Source organism: Mesoplodon densirostris, chromosome 7, assembly GCF_025265405.1.
Source record: "Mesoplodon densirostris isolate mMesDen1 chromosome 7, mMesDen1 primary haplotype, whole genome shotgun sequence".
Classification (NCBI taxonomy): domain Eukaryota; kingdom Metazoa; phylum Chordata; class Mammalia; order Artiodactyla; family Ziphiidae; genus Mesoplodon; species Mesoplodon densirostris.
Genome location: NC_082667.1, coordinates 122,181,247 through 122,202,005, shown reverse-complemented (window position 1 = coordinate 122,202,005; position 20,759 = coordinate 122,181,247).

Below are 20,759 nucleotides of genomic sequence, written 5' to 3'. Positions count from 1 at the left end.
GTTTCTACACAGACTGAGTATCCAGAATGGTGAGCCTGTGTCCCCACTTGTCTCAGGCACCCCCAGGAGGGCTGGGGCTTCATCCTGGGGGAGTTGCACACGTTCCCTGGCCCTGTCCCACCACAGTGCATCAGACTGCTTTGTGCCCCTCGGTCCACTACACTCTTGGCTCCATCCCTCTGTCATACCCAATCCAGAGAGGACACTGCCTACGACCCCAGCCTCCCTGGGTCTGGCCAAGGGGACTTGATTTTTGAGTCAGTGTCTGTTTTAAGCAAAGCAGTTAGAAGCAGAGCGGTCGTCAGGGCCCTACTTCTGGGTGGTTCTGATATCCGTCATGGGATGGGGAGTGTAAACGTCCACATATGGCCCCTGGCAGTGAGGCTGCATAAGACACATCCTGACACTCTGCTCCTGAAGCCTCCCTCCTCAGATGATTCCTGAGCACATCTTCTTGCATGGGAGACACAAAATGCCTCTTAAAATTCAACATTAATAATAGTTTGTTAACATTGGAAAGCCTTTGGCTGAACAATGTTATTATGACATTGTGGATTCAAAAACTTGGCTTCTTTGAAAGGGAACCCTCCTACACTGGTGGCGGGAATGTAAATTGGTATAGCCATTATGGAGAACAGTATGGAGTTTCCTCAAAAAACTAAAAATAGAGTTGCCATATGATCCAGCAATTCCACTTCTGGGCATATATCCAGAGGAAACTATAATTTGAAAAGATACATGCCCCCCAATGTTCATAGCAGCAGTATTCACAAGATCCAAGACATGGAAGCAGCCTAAATGTCCATCAACAGAGGAATGGATAAAGAAGATGTGGTACATATATACAATGGAATGCTACTCAGCCATAAAAAAAGGATGAAATAATGCCATTTGCAGCTACATGGATAGACCTAGAGATGATCATACTAAGTGAAATAAGTCAGAAAGAGAAAGACAAATACCATATGATATCACTTAGACATGGAATATAAAATATGACACAAATGAACTTATCTACGAAACAGAAACAGACTCACAGACATAGAGAACAGACTTGTGGTTGCCAAGGGGGAGGGGGGAAGGGGAGTGTTGGATTGGGAGCTTGGGATTAGCAGATGCAAACTATTATATATACAATGGATAAACAACAAGGTCCTACTGTATAGCACAGGGAACAATATTCAATATCCTGTGATAAAGCATAATGGAAAAGAATATGAAAAATAATGTATATGTATGTATAGCTGAATCACTTTGGTGTACAGCAGAAATTAACACAAATTGTAAATCAACTATACTTCAATAAAATAATAAATTTTTTTAAAAATGGCTTCTTTGGGTTGTAGTTTCCTCAGGTACGATTTAAAGGGAACATTCTGTACACACTGATACCAGAAATCACAGTTCTTCACTGTCCAGTTAACCCAGGTGCAAAACCACTAAAATTGTGTAAGTCATTAAAATCCCATGGAACAAGAGACTGGGAGAGGATCTTAGAGTCTGGTTTGGGCCAATCTGTCTCAGTTTTTAGCTCATAAGGAAACCAAGGCCCAGAAAAGGCAAGTGACTCTACCAAGGCCACCAACAGTGTCTGGTCCTTTAACCTTTTCATGATGTGATGGGTGAGGGGAGCTGGGAGGGACCTGATGATCCATGATGGATCAAAAGCCATGATGATCTTTCTTGTGGAAGGAAAAGAGCCTCCAAATCTTCAAAATGATGATAACGAGAGAGCTGTCGTGAGGCCTGAATGAGATAGTGTATTTGAACAACTTAGCCCAGTGCTGGGCATGTTACAATGCAGAAAAAACAAGGTCACCTGTGCCAGGCCCAAGAGAAGATGCTTCCACAGATGTTATCTCACAGCCACACTCTGTACCATTCCCCTACCTTCTGAGCTTCCTTTCTATGTTGCTGACCAATTCATTGAGATGCCCTAAAGGAGAGGTTCCAGGTTGCCATGTGTGGTGGTCACCAGAACTGCCCCCAAGAGCCCTGTCTCTCCTCCATCAAGACATGTGACAGGATGCCACTTCCCCTCCCCATTTCCCAGCCAACGTCGTGAAAGCAGCAGGGACTGACTCCCCACCGTGTGTGATCCATTGCTCCTCTCTTTATCTCGGTCAAGGTAAGCCACCAAGTGTGAGTTGATGGCTCTTCCATCAGCCTGGTCCCCAATGGCAAACAATGCCTCTACAGAGGCTTTGTAAACAAGAAATAAAACTTAGCTATCTCAAGCCACTGAGGTTTTGAGTTTGTTACCATGACTTTAATCTAACTTATCCTGGCTGATACACTCTGGAATTATGAGGATAAGAGGTGTCTTTTTTTTTTATCCTTTGCACCCCTTTTCTACAGTTTCAAGCGGATCTTTCCTACACATCACACTAGCCCGGGACTGCTTTTTCTTCTAACGTTAAAGCATTTGCCAACCTGAAAGCTCTCCTCTCCTCCCCAACACTTGACCCCTTTAGCCTAACAAATGACCCCTGAATGAAGGGCAAGAAAGCAGTTCAAAGACTTCTCCCCTTCCCTCCCCACACCCTGCCTCCCCGGCCTCTGCCTAAACTAGCAATAGATGAAGCAGTTGTGTTTTAATAAAGAAAATTGATTTACCTTTTCAGCATTTTAACAAATGGCAGCACACACAGATCTCTAAAGATGTATGCCCACAATTTGCAAAATTATTTCTCTATCGATCAGCACGGGTTTGTTTTTCATAGGTTCAGTCCGTTAAGTAGTATCATTCAGGTGGGTAATTGAGTCAAGGCTGTGAAGTCCTCAGTAAAGCAGATACCTGTGGATTCCAGGACTGAGGGCTGTCAGGTGCACAGCAGGATGCCTGGGACCTCCCAGGGCAGGAAAGAAGGCCCCGGAGAGTCTGGGGAAGGAGCTGATGCTCAAGCTCCGAAGCGCCAGACTGTTTGACATTAGAATGTCATGCTGCTGGTGGTTCTGACAGCTCGAGCCCGCAAGATCGATGGTCGGCCTGGGCTCTTCGGTGTGACCAGGGCAAGAAATGCCGAGGGTGGGATCAGGGCCGGGCAGTCGGCAGCCTCTTCGACGTCATCTCACCACCTCAGTCCCTACCCAGCACGGGGCCGTTAACCCCACTTCCACCCCTTCCCTGGTTTTTGCACGTAACCCAGCAAGTGGGGCCTCTCAAAGGCCTGCGTTTTAGAAGAAGAGTTCAGGAGGATAACCATTAAAATATGAACAGGTATTTTCTTGGGGTGGTAGCATAGAGCAGATTTTTATAGGTAAGAAGGCTTACCTATATCTTCTAATTTTTTATAGTGATCTCATGCTGCCTTGATGATAAAAGCAAAAGCTTTAAAAAAAAAATCCAATGACCTGGTTGGCTCATGACTCAGTAGAAATCCAGCGCACGCGGGATATACCCAAAGACTTGTTGAGCTGCACGCATGCTCTCTTAACGACTGTCAGCCTGCTTAATTAAAAACAAGAGCAAGAAAACAGGGGGGAAGGAAGGGAGGAAAGATGAAAAGCAAAGAAGGAAAAGAATGCAAGATGCCGTGAGCACTGTGTGCAGACACCGTGCTGGATGCGGAGGGAGGAGATGAAGGTCAATGTTCCTGGAATCAAGGAAGCTGGGTCTGAAAGGAAAACAAGTGGAGATGGGGTCCAGGGCGTCGGCCAAACCGTGAGAGAGGGAAGAGAGAAGCTATGGGTCCTGCAAGAAAGGGAGTCAGGGAGAGTAAAAAAGGCATCTTCAAAAAGGTGGCATTTGAACAGGAGACTTGGTACTGAGAGAGGAGACGGTATAAGGGGTTTACCCCCATCCTGCTGGAGAGAAGACTGCTAAAGAGTAAAGTTGTTTTCAAAGCTCAAGAAGAGGATGGACCTGTGATGTGGAATTCCAGACCCTGAAACAGAAGGCAGAGAGGTACCTGGGCAGGGACCTTGCCTCAAACCAAGCCCTGTGAGAAGTGCCTATTCTGCGTCTCCAGAAAAACAGCCTCATTCAGAGGGGCGCTGTCCTTGCCTGTCCAGGCAGGAGAATCACTGCCTTCCCCCAAAGAATACAGGATTGCACGCTTTATATCCCTTGCCCTGTATCCTTTTACTTTTCTGCTCCTAGCACCAAGATCCACCCTCTGTTTGGAGGACAAAAAGCAAAGTAGCCTGACAGCTAATTGCTTTTTCAGTGGGAAGACATCCCTCTCTTCTGAGCAAATATGGACACAGGATGTTATTCTAGGAACTCTTCATCTCTGTGTAGTTACTTGTGTGATTCAGTGATATTTGCTCTTTCAATCACCCAATAAGGATTTCATGTATTCATTCAACAAATATTTACCTGCAGATATGTTTAATGAATGCTTAGGTGTGATGTGATCTTTACTACTCAAACCCTACAAATGTCTTCCATGTTACACGGAATGAAAGCCAAAGTCCACATCATGGTCCCTGAAGCCTCTGTGATCTGGGCCATACAACCTCCCTGAAAGCATCTCTGTTCTCTTCACTCCTTCCTTCCGGCTACACCGGCCACCTTGCTATTCTCCTATTCCTCAAGCACCCAAATATATTTCTATTGTGCTTAGTTTTTTGCTTCTAGCCTGAAGACCTCCCCCAACCCCCAATATACAAGGCCAAAGACAGCTATCTCCCACGTCTGCCTTCAGACAGCCTTTTCATGCCCTTACGATGCCTTCAAGCCTTTGAAATGTCACCTTATCAGAGACGCCTTCCCTGGCCACCAGCGAGCCAGAGAACCAACTCCCCACCACTGTGCATCCTCTTTACCATGCTGTGTTTTTTCTGTAGTACTTCTAACAATTGACATAGCATTTGTCCATCTGTTTAATCATTATTGCCTGGATTCTCCCAACCCAATGCAAGCCCGTGAGAGTAGAGACTTTGTCCACCATTGTGTGCCCAGTGCCTAGCACGGCTCAGCATACAGTAGCTGCTCAATAAACATTTGTTCAACGACTTAACGAATATGGGTATCAGGGCTGGGACTGGGTGGGAGCTACAGTCATACAGTGGGTTTCTGTGCTGCCCACCATCTCCATGACCAGCTCCATTCCTTAATTTAAAGGAGAACAAGCTGGTGTGTCTGCAGGCTGACAGTAAGAAGTGTCTGAGTGAAACTCTCGGGCCTGACTACTGTCAGAGACAAGACACAGAACTAAATGATCCATTGTTGGGTTCCGGTCTGGCAGTTCCCATCTAACCTGTGAGTGCCGGGAAATTGGATTGGTAATGGGATATGGAGACTTTCACCTTGAGGTCACTGCCTCGCTTCCAGCCCAAGGGACGGCTGTGGCTGAAAGTCATTGCTCTAGGGGAACAGTTCCAAGATCACCAGGAAACGTCGGAATCTGAGTTTCCATTGAAGACTGTGCCCAGTTTCAAGGAGAGAGCTTGCGCGTCTGTTTCCACACTGTCCTGCACCCGTGATCCCCTAGAAGGTAACGTGAGGCCTTGGCGGAAGTCCTACCCAGGGCCACAGAGGAATATAGGAGGCCTGGCCAGGCCCAGGAGGCCCGACTCTTCCTCAGAAGTGCCCCCAAAACACGGAGGTGTCACGGGCCAGCAGGCACTCAGGCTACGACTTTACCTTTTCTTTTTGATTTTTCCCATGTAACAACCAATGGGTAGAAACTCTGGCCTAATGGCCAGATTGTGCCACTTGGTCATAAAGAGCAGGGGAAAGACCAGGGCTCTGAAGACTGAAAACGTGATTTTGCATCCTGGATTGCACTTCCTTGGTTATGTAATCCTGGACCGATTAGTTCACTTCTTTGCATTTCCCTTTTCTCATCCATAAACTGAGATAAAAACACATGCCTTGCAGCACTGTCGTGAAGGTTAGAACTGCTGCATCTAATTCATTCAGCAGACTGTCTCACGCACAGTAGGTGCTCAAGAAATTGTAGCAACTGATCAATAGAGACCCTCCTCCCAAGAGGAGGAAAAAGATATGTCCCAAAGTTCCAATTATGTATCATTTATCAACGGTTGATTGAGGACCAACTAAGCAAAGGGCACAGTGCTGGGTGCTAACTAAACAGCTGGTTCGCCTAGAGTAAACAATGGGGGCTCAGCCCCAAAGGGCCACTGTTTCAGGACACTCTTACAGAAGTCAGGAAATAAGCACATCTCCACAAAAACCGCAGGCGATGGACATTTAGGTTGCTTCCATGTCCTGACTATTGTAAATAGAGTTGCCAATGAAGGGTGAGAGGGAGACACAAGATGGAAGGGATATGGGGATATATGTATATGTATAGCTGATTCATTTTGTTATTCAGCAGAAACTAACACACCATTGTAAAACAATTATATTCCAATAAAGATGTTTAAAAAAAAAAAAAACCTCGTCGGCAAAGGGCACTCTACTTGCGAACAGGAACGGTCCCTGAGGGCAGGGAGTTAGTCTTGTACACTCATCTCTGCCTGGCCCTCCCTGGGGCCTGTTACAGGGCTGCACGTGCAGTAGGTATTCAACATATATTTGACCAATTTAAAGAAGAGCGAAAGGGATGCAGGCAGAAGGAAAGTCTGCGGCCTTACAAACTCCTTCCTGCACCACCAGAGCTAGTTCTCTGGGGATCCATGGCAAATCTCCCCACCCCGACCCTGTAGCCTGTTCTGCAGGATCCTCAGCCAGGCTGGGCCTGACTCACTATGGCATGTGGCTGCAGAGCTGACAACGGTGGCCAGATTTCGGACATGTGACTGCACTACAGGCTGCAGGAACAGGAGGCAGGTGTCTCCCTGCTGTATAAGCCGGGCCATCTGGGCACATGGCCGGGCCAAGAGAGGGCTGGACGGGGGCTGCGAGCAACCCTAGCGCCCCAGCTGGCCCGGCCTCACCGCACCTGCAGGCCTCAGGTGACAACCCGAATGCGAGTTTGTCCTGCTCTGAGAGACCGATAAATGAAGCACAGAGAGTTCTCACTCTCCTGCTCCAGGAGGGCGGCCAGCTCAGCACCTGAGCCCAAGGGGGTGGACAGGGAAACCGGGAGGTGGGCAGGGACACTTGCCAATGGAACCAAGGGAACTTCTCACCCCACCAGCTGGACTCAGAAGAGGAAGAGCTGCCCCACTTCCCTTCTCCCCTCAGAAGAGACGGTCCTGATTAAAAAAAAAAAGAAAGGGGACTTCTCTTGCGGTCCAGTGGTTAAGACTCTGTGCTTCCAATGCAGGGGGCGTGGGTTCGATCCTTGGTTGGGTAACTAAGATCCCACATGCCAAAAAAAAAAAATTAAAAAAACAGCGAGAAGGTCCTGGAAGATCCTGGTCTGTGGGGTGGAGCCTAGTCTCTGGGCCATGCCTTCTCCATCACAGGAGTACAGTAACCCTGGCCCTCCTCAACCCCCACAGGAATCCCAGGAAAAGAAAACAAGGGGGCAGCTGCAGGGACCCTGGAAGCATAAGCACAAGCTGGTGTGTGTGCTGCTCTGACCCCAGCTCCTCTGGGGTCCTCGGAGGAGGTTCCCGTCCAGACGAGCAGCAGTCGGACCAGCACCGACGGCAGGAACTGGAGACTTGAGTGGAGGTCGGCACCACCAGATCCAGCATGAGCAGAGCTGCAGTATGGGGAAAGGGTGTCTTTGCCCCGCCTTTGCCCCAAGGCCCATGACCCCTTCTATCTAAGGCTCCAGGGCTTCTCCCAGTGACAGTTGGGGCCACCCATCCAGGAGACACCAGCCTTTGCAAAGGCCACCTGGAAAGGACACGATACCTAGTTAACCCACAGCACTAGTCTCTGTACCACTGGAAGTTCAGCCGAGGGACTCCCAGATGGGGGTTCCGTTCGAGAGGGAAGGTTCTACCTGTTGACCTTGAACAATCACGGTCCCTAGTGAAGTCGCCAGGCTCCAAGTCGATGCAGGCAACCAGGCGATTTCCCTCTGCCTGCTTTCCTCTGTGCGTCTGGGTTTTGCGTTTCCTTCCCACTGACCACACATGTGCTGTTGCCTCTGGGTGCATTCAAAGCAGAGATTTCACAGGAGGCAAAAGTGAGCTCCAGGAAGGAGAGCAAGAAGGGCTGGAGCGGGGAGGGGAGAGGGGGAGGGCTGCTTTCCAGTGATGCATTTTGGGAACAGCAAGGACACACGTGAACCCTATTGGTTTGTGCAAATTAAACAACTAATCCACGTCCTGTTTTGGCAACACAGGCTACCTCACATCTGTATGCCTTACCTACAATCTGTAAAGCTAATTTGTTAAACAGCTTTCTTCTCCCATGGGAAGGAGGTCATTGGTCACAGAAGATTGATTAAGCTCTTGGAGAATCAACATTAATGAAAATCAACACTGCCTAATGAGTGTTTTTATGGCAGCCTCATAAAAAGGATTTTGAAAGAAGAAACAAATAAACAAAAACAGCAAGAAAGGCCAGAAGCCTTCCCTCCTGTTGTCTCTCAATCCTTGTTGTAAACTCAATATCAGGACAGTGGTAGAAACCCCCTGGGCTATGCCAGCCTTCGAACCCCTCTACCCAACACTTGATTCATTGGCATCAGGTCTGAAAAGTCTGTGTATGTGCATACATTAGTTCCAAAGACATGTCCCTCTGTTCAGGCCAACTGTTGTATAGAGAGAAGAGAAATTCCGGTAGGAAACATGCTGTTTGAATGCCAGCACCATTTACTGTGTGATCTTGGGCAGGGCATCTCACCTCTCTGACCCTTTCTGCATATCTCTACAATGGGGATTCTAGTTTCCCCCCAGGAAAGTTGTTGCAGTGAAAATCACATAAGCTAGTGTGTGTAGACATTTTTTTAACCATCAAGGCCTCTGTAAATAGGATTCTTGTTTTAAGCCACGGCTGGGTAGTGGGTAATAGGCCATAGGTGGGAGTCACACAAACTGGGTTTGAATCCAGGCTTACAGGTTGGCTCTCTAGCTTACCAGCTGCATGACCTCAGGCAAGCTACTTAACCTTGCTTAAGCCGTGCTTTCTCCATCTCTGAAATGGAATCACCACAGCTTTGTACTTTCAGAGGTGGGGGAGGACTGAAGGGAGTAATGAATGCAGTGTGCTTAGGAGAGAACCTGGCCCATGACGAACAGTTCAGAGATAGGAGTTGTTGTGATTAGGGTTCTCATTCTCCCTCCTCTACCAGCCAGCACCAGCCTACCCACGGACCAGATGGGAGAGATCCATGGATCCACACGGAAGCCACACGGAAACAGACAGCTGGGCAACACCTGCTCCCCTTGGGGCCCTGGGCTTGAGAGCAGAAGAAGAGTGGGAGGAGGGGAAGGACGGGAAAAAATAGGGATGCCCAACTGTAACAGGGAGACACCTGAGATGTCTCTAAGTAACTGTGACTTGGGAGGATGTTTTAAGGGAGACGACGGGCAACTCTTTTCCACTGCTGAAACTGTAACAAGAAAATAGGCTGAAACTGAAAAAGGAGTGTTTTAGATGAAGATGTGAAGACCCAAGAGGGAAAAAAAAGGAAGGAAGGAAGGAAGGGAGGGAGGGAGGGAGGAAGGGAAAGAAAGGAATATATCAGAAGGAACTTTCCACCCCCCACCGCGGATGTTTTTTTTAAATAAATATACAAAGAAAATGAATCAGTAAAAAAATCTGTTCTCTCTTACTTTTTCCATTTTGTTTTTCCAGTTCTTCTCATCTCTAATTTTACCTAAATGATAATTTTATAAGCAAATCAAGTTATACATAATACATTTTATGTTTCTTCTTAGCGAAATGATTTTAGATATGTAAATTGTACTACAAAAATAAATATTGCATGTTATTCTAATTCTTCACCAAATTTACATTCCCCACCACCAAATTCTCTAACCCTCTATCTCTGATGGTTTTAAGGTTTCCAAGACCTTGACATTTATACGTTTCACGTGGGTCTAAGGGAGAAGTGACTTCACATTAGGTTAGATGGTGCAGTGAGTTAACTGGCAAGGTTCTAAAATCTCTTTGGCAAATATCATTATTTCATCTCTGGACCAGTGATGGATATAATTGTATGGAATCGAGTAGAATGAAATCTGATGGGCCTCCTGCATTTCTGTGGCAAGATTTTCAAAGCCTCTCCACTATGTATAACATCTTCTTCAGACTCAGGCATATTTGAAATCCCACCAAGACCCAGCCTCCTTCTCTGAGGCAGATGTCCAGGCAGATGGGCGTGTGGATTCCCCCCAGGCCTCAGGGCAGAGAGGCATGGAAGCTGCCCCTATCTTGGCCATATTTCTAGACGCTCTCTGTGTTCATAATGGTATCGAATCCCTCGGGGAACTATAGTGAGGGTGTATAGCCAAAAGCTTTGGCCTCTGATCCCCAGACTGAATTCTGGTTCATCTTCTGGACACCCTGGGTATTAAAAACTGCTGGTTAGTTAATTTATAGAGAGCTCTGTCAATATGGTAGCTGCTAGCCTTCTGTGGCTATTTAAATTAATAAAACTAAGTAGAATGAAAATTTCAGTTCCTCAGTTGTGCTGGCAACAGTTCAACTGCTACCCATGCAGCCCATAGCTTCCACGCCAGACAGCACAGGTATAAAACATGCCCATCATCAAAGAACACTCTACCGGACAGCACTGATTGGGGGGAACATTGGAAGTGAGGACACTAGTCATAGTTAAGTGCCTGCCGTACACTGGGATCTCTGTACTGCAGTAGTTCATTAAATTATGAGATAATCTACAGCAAACAATGTCATCCTCACTTTCCAGATGAAGAATTGGAGGCTCGAGAAGGTTAATCTGCCCAGAATCCCCCTAGTTAGTGGCAAAGCTGGTAAATCTAGGACTAGCCTTGAAACTCAGCTACAGTCTTATGATGGGACCAAAAGGATAAGATAGAGCAGGTGTATATGGATGCAGAGGTGGCAGATGGTGAAGGATTGGGCCAGAAATGCAAACAGCTAACTTTAGTAGAAGAAGCAGCCCCCTCCCCTCACCAGGCACCTCCGAGGGGAGGAGCAGAAGCTGCCATCTCCATGGAAAGGTCAGCCTTGTTTCACACGGGAGGAAGGACTGAGAGTCCCTCAAGACTACATGGCTGAGGACTGGAAAAGTGCAAGATGGGGATCAGATAACATCACTGGCTGAAAATTCATCATCACAGGGGTCCTCCAGGGGGTCCCTGGGCTCAGCCCTCTGTCACTGGGGCTCGAGAGGAACTCGGTGATATTAGGACAATGAGAGCAGGTCTGTCTAACAGAACCCAGGTTGCTGGTAGAGACTTGGAAGTGTGGGTCTCATGCCCTGTGAGGTGTTGCTATGGAAACAGCTGCACAATAGGGTCCATATGACCTGTTTACAGAGAGCTTCAGCAGCCAGAGTCACCTGGAGCAGCCCCTCACATCCTCTGAAGAGTGAAGGATGCTTGGTACCACTCTTCTGAGCAGCAGTGGTGTGGGCCAATCAGAAAAGTCCATGAGTTACTGCAACAGCTGTTCTGAGGCTGCAGAGTGGCAATGCCTTATAGCAGTTGGTCGCTGCAGCACACATCATAGTGGCTTTGGTTGGGGGTTCAGGATGCTTGGGTTGGGGATGGAGACCATGACCCAGGCAAAGGAGGCACAGTGGATGGAATGCTGGGGGCTCAGGGAAGGAGTAAGAAGATCCTGCTGGATGATGAGATGACATCCATGGCCGGCTTTACAAGGAGCACAGCCTATGGTTCCCGTCAAAGAACTATATGGGCATGGTGTGTATGGTTGATGGTTTGTCTCCCCTACTACATCCCAAGCCCCCTAGGAGAAGGAGCCCTGTGTAGGTTACCCTTTCCAGCCTCACCTCCATTCACAGAACAGGGAAGACACTTGGTAAATGCCCTGTTTCTTAACACTCACCCAAACCAGAATTCCTCAAAGTTCACTTCATGGAAAACTAGTTCTGAAAGATGCTAATGAGTATTTTTTTTAAGTGAAGGAAATAAAGCAAAAGAAAACCTTCCATGGTCAACTTAGTTTGGAAAGCATTGGATTAAACAAGGTTCAACAGGGCAATTTACTGTACGATTTCTCTGAGCCTTTTAAATGATAATGAGGGGAAGATAGAAAGCAGCACTTCCTAAACCTAATTGGCCATGGAATCCTTTTTCCACAGAGCTTCTTGTGGGACTAGTGTTCTGTAGAAGCACCGATCAAGACCTCAAACTTCAGCTCACTATTGCAGGGTTTAGATAAAGTAAGTATGCCACTCTGGAATTGATTGGCCAATCAATAAATTGTACCACCATATAAAACATCACTGAGGCACACCATCCCTGGGTTTATTTATCCATGTAGGCAACTAAAGAGTGCCTCACCTGTATGAATGTTGGTCCCAAGAATATAAATTTCTTCTTTCTGTTTCCATCCCAATGATACAATGATTACCAGCCTTGTAATCAGCCAAATTCATCACCACATCAACAATGAATTAATTTAGCTCTTAATATTTTGAGCATCTGCTATGTGCAAAGTATTGTGTTATACAACCTGGGGAAAAACACATTTGTAAGAAATGAAAAGGTTCTCCCAGCTCTCCAAGAATCTGCAACCTAACTGGGGAAGTAAGAAACAGACATTCCCCCCTCCCCAGGGCATCTGTTCCCCGTTGCTGCATACAACTGCACCTTCCGATGCCTTCTCTCTGTTCCCTTTACTCAATTATATTTCTCCAAACGCCTTCATTTTCACAATCTCCACTGGATATAGCTCTGTGTTTTGGGGGCTGTGTACAGTATGTATTATTCATATGCTTGCTGGTTTCTGAACAACTTATGAAAACCAACTAGAGATTAATTCATAAAAAATAAGCCTTTCTTCCTCTCTCCCTTTACAGGACTCAGTCTGTTTCTCTGCACAGTTAGTTGTATTGGCTGATTGCATTTCTGCTCTCCCCCTGCCCTCATTCTGTAGGAAAATCATGTCTCTTTAGTATTGTTGCCACGCATCCTTTCGTGGGCCTGAAATATATACCATTGTGTTCTGACTTTTGTTTTGTGCAGAATCCCTTTCATGCTCCATCTTCTGCAAGGTCCCTCTGTCTTGGCAGCCAAAGACACTTCTGTTTGCAGCCAGGAGATTTCTATTGTACTTTGCACGTTACAAGTTTTTTGTTCTGCGAGGTGGCCTTTTGTAGTTGAGTTTGCTAATGTTTCTAACTGAAAACAGGAACAGCCACACTTCATCAGCCTCATTCTTCTCTAAGACACGGTTGTCAAGTCCACTGAGGGAACCATGATCCTCCCTGCTCACGAGGGATAAGGTGAGCTCAAATCAGCAGCAAAAGGAATCCATGTGTTACACATCCAAGGTAGAAGAAACAGAGGTCTTTGATCGCTGGGAATGTTAATCTTCTGAATGGCACACACTTTAAACTTTTTTCTACCGGGGAACATGCTCACTACTCTTCCTCCTCAGCTTCTCTTCCCTCCTCCTGCTCTAGGGTAGCCACCACCGTGTGGCTCCTCTGATTCCCAGCAGAGCTTGTGAATAGACTTTAGCCACAGTGAGGTCCCTTCCCTGCCCAACTCCCTACATTTCACTCTCGATTATAGACACAAACACAACTTCAACTTCACTGTGGTCACAAACCATATTTGTCCCACTCTCCAGCACCTCACACCCAACTGATAGTTGGGATTTGGGACTCAAAAAGTATCTATTGAATGAATAAATCCACTTATCTCTTGAGACTTAGCAGCCCAGGCTTTGAAGGAAGCTGTCGGGCATGTCCGCTGCCTCCCATCCAGCTATCATGCTTCTGTCACTTCTTGCTGGCACCATTCTCCAGGAAGCTGGAAGGGCAGTAGATGTGGAATAGACTGTGGTCTGTGAGGTGGAGAGGAAGTAATGAAAAGGCACTGACCCGTGGGGACACAAGGCAACCCCACATGCAATGCATCGGTTCAATCAGGAAATGCACTCTTGGCAATTGTGACACAAAAATCACCTAAGTCATTCTGGCCTTGCATGGTGGTTCAAACTCCTCTCCTGGAGGGTGTGTGCGTGTGTGTGTGTGTGTGTGTGCGTGTGTGTGTGTGTGTGATATCCCTCTGGCTTGCTATCTCAAATCAACTCTCTTTTAGAATTTTCTCTCACTTTTCAATTTTTTTAAAACATATACCCTTACACAAATGACTGTCATTTTCTTCATCTCCCCTTCCATATTTTAATTCATTATCCTATGTCCTTCACCACTACATTCTAAAGCACACTTTTATATCCACATCATTGTACACTGAAAGCTTACTTCCCTTCCTTAGATGTCTTCTTTCCTTTCTCTCTCCTTCTCTCTCTTTCTTTCTTTCTTGTTTTTGTTTTTTTGTACTCTTGACTCTACCCCCTCCTTTGACTAATCACAGTTTATTAGTTGTTATGGCAACTCCGATGGCTCTCAGTACTTCTCTCTTGTGATGTGGCTAAAAATGAAGATGCCAGCAAAATAAAGATGGGTATTACTCTTCCCAGTCTCTTCCCCAAGCCCTTTCCCATCCTCATTATTATCTCTACATGGCAGTCCCCACCCGCCCCCTACATACAGGTAACAAAGAAGCAAAAAAAACAGGTAAATAAAAGGCTATGTCTCCCTGTTTGTCCACAGTATTACTTCCTACTATAACAAACATGGAACCATAGAAGGCTTGAGCTGGAAAAGAGAGTCATGATTTGTGGGACCTTGGAATATGTGGGACCTTTAGAGGCAGCTTCTCGGTGTCAGAATAGCAATCACCACAGCAGGCCAAACATGTTAGTGGAGACAAGTGGCACATTCAGTTCTAATTCTCTCTGGCTTCAGCTCCTGCCATTCATGCCCGACCTAAGACCCCTATGGGGTGACGCAGATCACTGCTCATTAGAACTACCTCATTACCTTAATGCTAGCCAAGCTCCTGTCTGAATCAGGACTGAACTGCCTACTTACTAAATTCATAGATCTCCAAACTTTTCACTAAATGATTCCAGACACCATGCTCCACCCCCCTTTAGGAATGCACTTCATTTCTATATGTCTTCCTAACAAGTTATTTTGCTGTCACATTTTCTCCGACGTCTGTCACCTTGGTATCTAAGCACTCTGGCAAATTCATGAAGCTAAAAACAAACACTTATGTGGGAAGGGGGAAGAAGGCTCTTCTCTTCTGTTCTCTCATCTCCATAGGGACAGAGCAGCACAAAGAGGCTATGATTCTCCAAGGTCACTCTGTGCACAGACAGCTAAACAGCCAAGAAAAGACTGCAGACTCCTACCTCCAGTCCCTGACCTCCATAATTCAACAATACTCTGTCTGGAGTCAGTGTCTCTATAGAAAGTACCAAATGAGATTTTGTAGCTGCTAGCCATAGGCATGAAGGACTCTTCACAAAAATCAAGTGTGCCTCCTTCCCTTCCAAGCTCTGGATCTTGCCTCTTTCTCACTGCTGAGTATTCAACCCCTCTTTCAACTTTAATATTTGGTGGCATTAACTGAAATCTTCAGAGGTTTCATTCATTTATCAAATCATTCAGCCATTATTAATTGTTCTACAGGCAAACAAATGTTTGAGATGGGTAAGACACTACATATCCTCAAGGATTTGTAGTCCAGAAAGAAGAAATGAGATATACATGCAAAAAGATATATTTACTGAGAACCTACTGTTAGCCATTCTAGACTCTGAAAAGAGAGCAACAGATAAAACCCACAAGGATTCTGTTCTAATGGACCTGACCATGCTAGTGTGGAAAACAGATGAAAAACAAACAGATAAGTGAGTAAGATCTATTACATTAAAACATAATACAAGATGAAATGTGATAAAACGTAATAGAGAAATAAATGAAGTGCTCAATATTTTTTTCTCATGAGATTTTTTGTAGCTGAACCAAAAGTATGATCTAGTTTTGGAATTGGGTTTGTAATATCCCAGGCCTCTGAATGTAAAATTTTCTTCTCTAATAAGCAAATACTATTGCAATTGTTGCATTTGTCCATTGGTGACCTATGCAGAGCAAGAGGCTCAGCACCTATAATAGACTAATGACCAAAAACTTTAGAATAACCTGGAGGCCGCTGAAATATAAATGACCCAATTCTAGCAGAGAATGGGTAAAAAAATATATATATAAAGGATCTGTGAGAACTACTGTAGTTCACTGGCCACCTGACAGACTGCTATTCAAAACAGAATGGAATGTTCTACCCTAATTATTTATCAGATTCCCTTGTAGTTGCTGAAAATCAAAGTAACAACCTTAACTTCTTTGTCTTTAGAAGTGAGATTTTAAAGTTTTTTTAAAAATATTAAAATATTCAGGAACACACTAGATGGTGATTTCTCTTCCAACATTCATTATTTCATTAGTCCACTTTATCTGTCCCTTGTGATGCAGTCAGTGGGCAACATAGAAACTTTAGCTCTTCAAACAAATGGCTTCAAAGAAACTTGCTACACAGCTCCATTGTATACTCTCTGCTGACCAAGAAGCTGCCATTCAGAATAGCCACCAACCCCTCATTTGTAGAGGGATCCAGGAAGATAATGAATGTTACCAACATTCAGGGGAGGTATTGTACTGGATGTATTTCGAGCAGTGGAAAAGTGGGCAAATTCTGAAAGTGGCTGGTATTATAGTCTTGATGGCAGAAAAGGAAGGAAAGAAGGGAGGGAGGGAGGCAAGGAAGGAAGTAGGGAGGGAGAAAGAGATGAAGGGAAGAAGGAAGAGTGGAGAAAAAGAAAGAAAAACTATATAAGTATCCAAAATAACCTGAAGCAATTGTGAGACTTTCAGTTTTAGCTTCCCACTGTACACAACTATAAAACCAAGTAAATGTACAAGGAAACTCTTTATAGGCATTGGACAGCAGGAAGCACAGAACCATAATCCTAGAGAGAAGGAAAACATACAAGGTGAACTTCCCATTTGCATATGCTTTCTGACCAGTAATACTTTTCAGAAAATGGCATAGGGAAGTGGAGTTCGAGCAGAGCTCTCTGGAAACAGAGATCAGTGTTCAGGATGAGCAATGCTCCTCAAATTTACAGGACAAGATAAAGGAGAGAAGGGAGCTACACAGAAGGGTGACTTCAGAAGGGGTGAGTGTCTACAAGGCCTAGCAGAGAATGGATGCTCTGGGAGATGGAGATGAGTGGAGATCCCAGAAGTCACACAATTCTAGGAGACAGTACAGATATCTCACTGAGAACCTTAGGCATTCCGCTGAGACCTCAGAAAGGGCATTCCTTAAGAGTAAGGACCAGGTTCTAAAGTAAGAGCCGCACCCTAGGACTAAAGACAATCTGAATTGGGTCCACCTTAATAAAGAAGAAAAACAATCCTAACAGGGCCAAAAGGACCCACCAATAACTTAACTGCTTACTAGAATAAAATTCAACTTTCTTTTTAAAAGGACAACATAACCCAGTCTCCTTATGATGCATTACCCACAGAGTCCAGCATACAATAAGAAATTATTAGATATGCAAGAAAGCAGGAAAATGTGACCTATAATCAAGGGAAAAAATAGTCAATAGAAACAGACCCTAAGATGACCCAGATTTGGGATTTGTAGACAGGACTTTAAAGTGGCTATTAATAAATATGTTCAAAAATAGTATAAATATAACCAAGTAAATATATAAAAGTTTAAGGAGAGATTAAAAGGACTAAATGGAAATTCTAACACTGAAATTACAATATCTGAAGTGAAATGTATTGAATGAGCTTAAGTACAGATCAGAGACTTCAGAAGAAAGGGTCAGTGAGCTTATTTGATAGATCCATATTTATTATCCAAGCTGAAGAAGAGAGAGAAAAAAACTTTTTAAAATAAAATAATATAGAATCCTTGTTCTGTGAAACAGTCACAAGTGTTATACACATAGTTCATTTTCAGAAGAAGAAAAAAACATGGAGAAGAAAAATATTAAAGAAATAATAACCAAAACCTTCCCATATAAACCAAGAATTCTGAAGTTCAAGTCCAAGGCCAGTGAACTCATGAAGAATTTTTAAAAAAACACAAAAATGTATGTACATCATATTTAAATTACTGAAATCCAAATAGAAATAGAAAATCTTTAAAAAGCCAGTGGAAAATACATTACAGACAGTAGAACAATGACACAAATGATGCCTGATTTCTCATCAGAAACACTGAAAGCTAGAAGACAAAAGAGAAAATTCTGTAAAGTGCTTAATGGAAAAAGAAAACAAAACAAAATCCCAAAATTACCTAAAATTTTATATTTAGCAAAAATAATCTTTAAAATAAAAGTGAAGGTGAAATAAACATATATTAGGTAACTGGAAACTGAAAGAATTCATGTTCAGCAGACCTTCTCTACAGCTGCACTAAAAGTTTTTCACACTGAAGAATGGAACTTCTGATATACAAGAAGCAATGAAGAGCCCAGGAACAGATAAATATCTAGACCAATATAAACAACATTATTTTTTCTTCTCTTAATCCCTTTAAAAAACAGCTGACTTTTTAAAGCAAAAATAAAACAATTATTTTCTGGTTTTAATACATTTAAAAGTAAAATACGTGAAAACAGTAGCACGAAAGATGAGGGTAAATGGAATTGTACTCTTAACGACATGTGATGAGATGCACTATTAACTTTAAGTAGACTGAGAAGTTAATTCCTAGAACAACTCTGAAAAAATACCAAGAGGCATGGCTAAAAAGCCAACAGAATAAATGAAATTGAATTCTAAAATATCTGGAATTCAAAAGAAGGCACGAAAGGAGATACTAATAAAATAGAAAGATGAAACAAGTGGAAAATAAATAGCAAGATGGTAGATTAAATCCAAAATCTTCATTAATTACACTAAAAAGCAAGTGGATTACAACTCCAATTAAGGGAAGAGACTTTCAGACTGGGCAAAAAAGCAAGACTTCATCATATGCTGTCTACAAGAGATGTTACTATAAATATAAAATCCCCGATACATTGAAAGAAAAAGAATGGGACAAGATAAATCACGTAAACAGTAACCAAAAGAGGATTGCATAGCTATACTGCTAACAGAAAAACCAGATATCTTGACAAGGAATTACCAGAGACAAAGAGAGAAATATCACAATGATAAAAGAGATCAATTCTTCTGGAAGATAGAACAATCCTGTCAGTGCTAGTAAAAACAGAGCATCATAATACATGAAACAGGAAATGACATAAATAAAGGGAGAAATAGGAAAACACATAGAGTTAGAGATTTAAAAATCCCTCAATCAGAAATTGTTAGAAAAGCTAGAGAAAAAAATCAATAAGGAAACAAAAAGATTTGTACAACACTAAAAACTGCCTTGATCTAATTAAGATTTTTAGAATAATATAACCATAAAACTATGGAATACACATATTTCATGTGTACATGATATAACATATGTACACATATATGTCAATATAGACTACATATTGGACCATAAAATAAGTTTCAATACATTTCAGAAGGTTGAAATCTTGCACATATGTCCTCTGACAACAAAGGATCAAATGAGAAAATAATAAAAACATGTAGAAATACTTGAATATTTGGAAATTAAGCAGCATGCTTCTAAACAATCCATGAATCAAAGTACAACTCATAAGACATATTAGAAAATAACTTGAATTGAATGATAATAAAAATACAACATGTCAAAATTTACGTGATGCCTCTAAAATGGCGCTAGGGGAGAAATTTATTAATTTAAAGGCTTATATTAAAAGTAAAATAAATATTTAAAATAAGTGATCTAAGTTTCCATTATAAGAAGCTAGGAAAAAAGAGAATGTTAAACCCAAAATAAATAGAAGAAACATAGAACACAAGATAATCTTTGAAAGATTGATAAAATTGAGAAAATCTGAGCAAGAATGATCAAGAAAAATAGAGAATAGTTTAATGATCACTATCAGAAATAGAAAGGGGACTATCACTGCAGATCCCACAGACTTATAAACAGCATAATAAGGAACATTATAACAACTTTATGCCAATAAATTTAACAACTTAGATGAACTGAACATATTCCTTGAAAACACAATTTTGTAAAACTGACACAAGAAATATAGAAAATAAAAGTAGCCCATATCTAGCTTTTTTAATGTGAAATTCATAACCAAAGAAAATTTACAGTCCATATGGTTTACCAGTAATTATATGACATACTTAAGAAATAATGAAGTCATTCACACCCTCCCTCAGAAAATGAAAAAAAGAAGGACCATGTTACATTTGGTTCATGAAGCCAGCAAAATCCTCATTTCAAAACCTTAAGACATTTTAAGTAAGAAAAATTGTGATCAAATATCCCCCCTGAACAAAGACACAAAAATCCTTCACAAAATATTAGCAAATCAAACCAACCAATATATAAGAATTTCAAATTATGTCCACACAGAGTCATATATACCAGGTCATATGTACCATTACACCTGGAAAGCAAGGTAGTTTTAACATTCAAAAACCACTCAATAGAGGAGACCTTCAAGATGGCAGAGAAGTAAGATGTGGAGACCACCTTCCTCCCCACAAATACATCAGAAATACATCTACATGTGGAACAACTCCTCCAGGACACCTACTGAATGCTGGCAGAAGAACTCAGACTTCCCAAAAGGCAAAAAACTCCCCACGTACCTGGGTAGGGCAAAAGAAAAAAGGAAAAACACAGACAAAAGAATAGGGACAGGACCTGCACCTCTGGGAGGGAGGTCTGAAAGAGGAAAAGTTTCGAACACTAGGAAGCCCCTTCACTGGCGGAGACGGGGGTGGCGGGAGGGAAGCTTTGGAGCCATGGAGGAGAGCTCAGCAACAGGGGTGCAGAGGGCA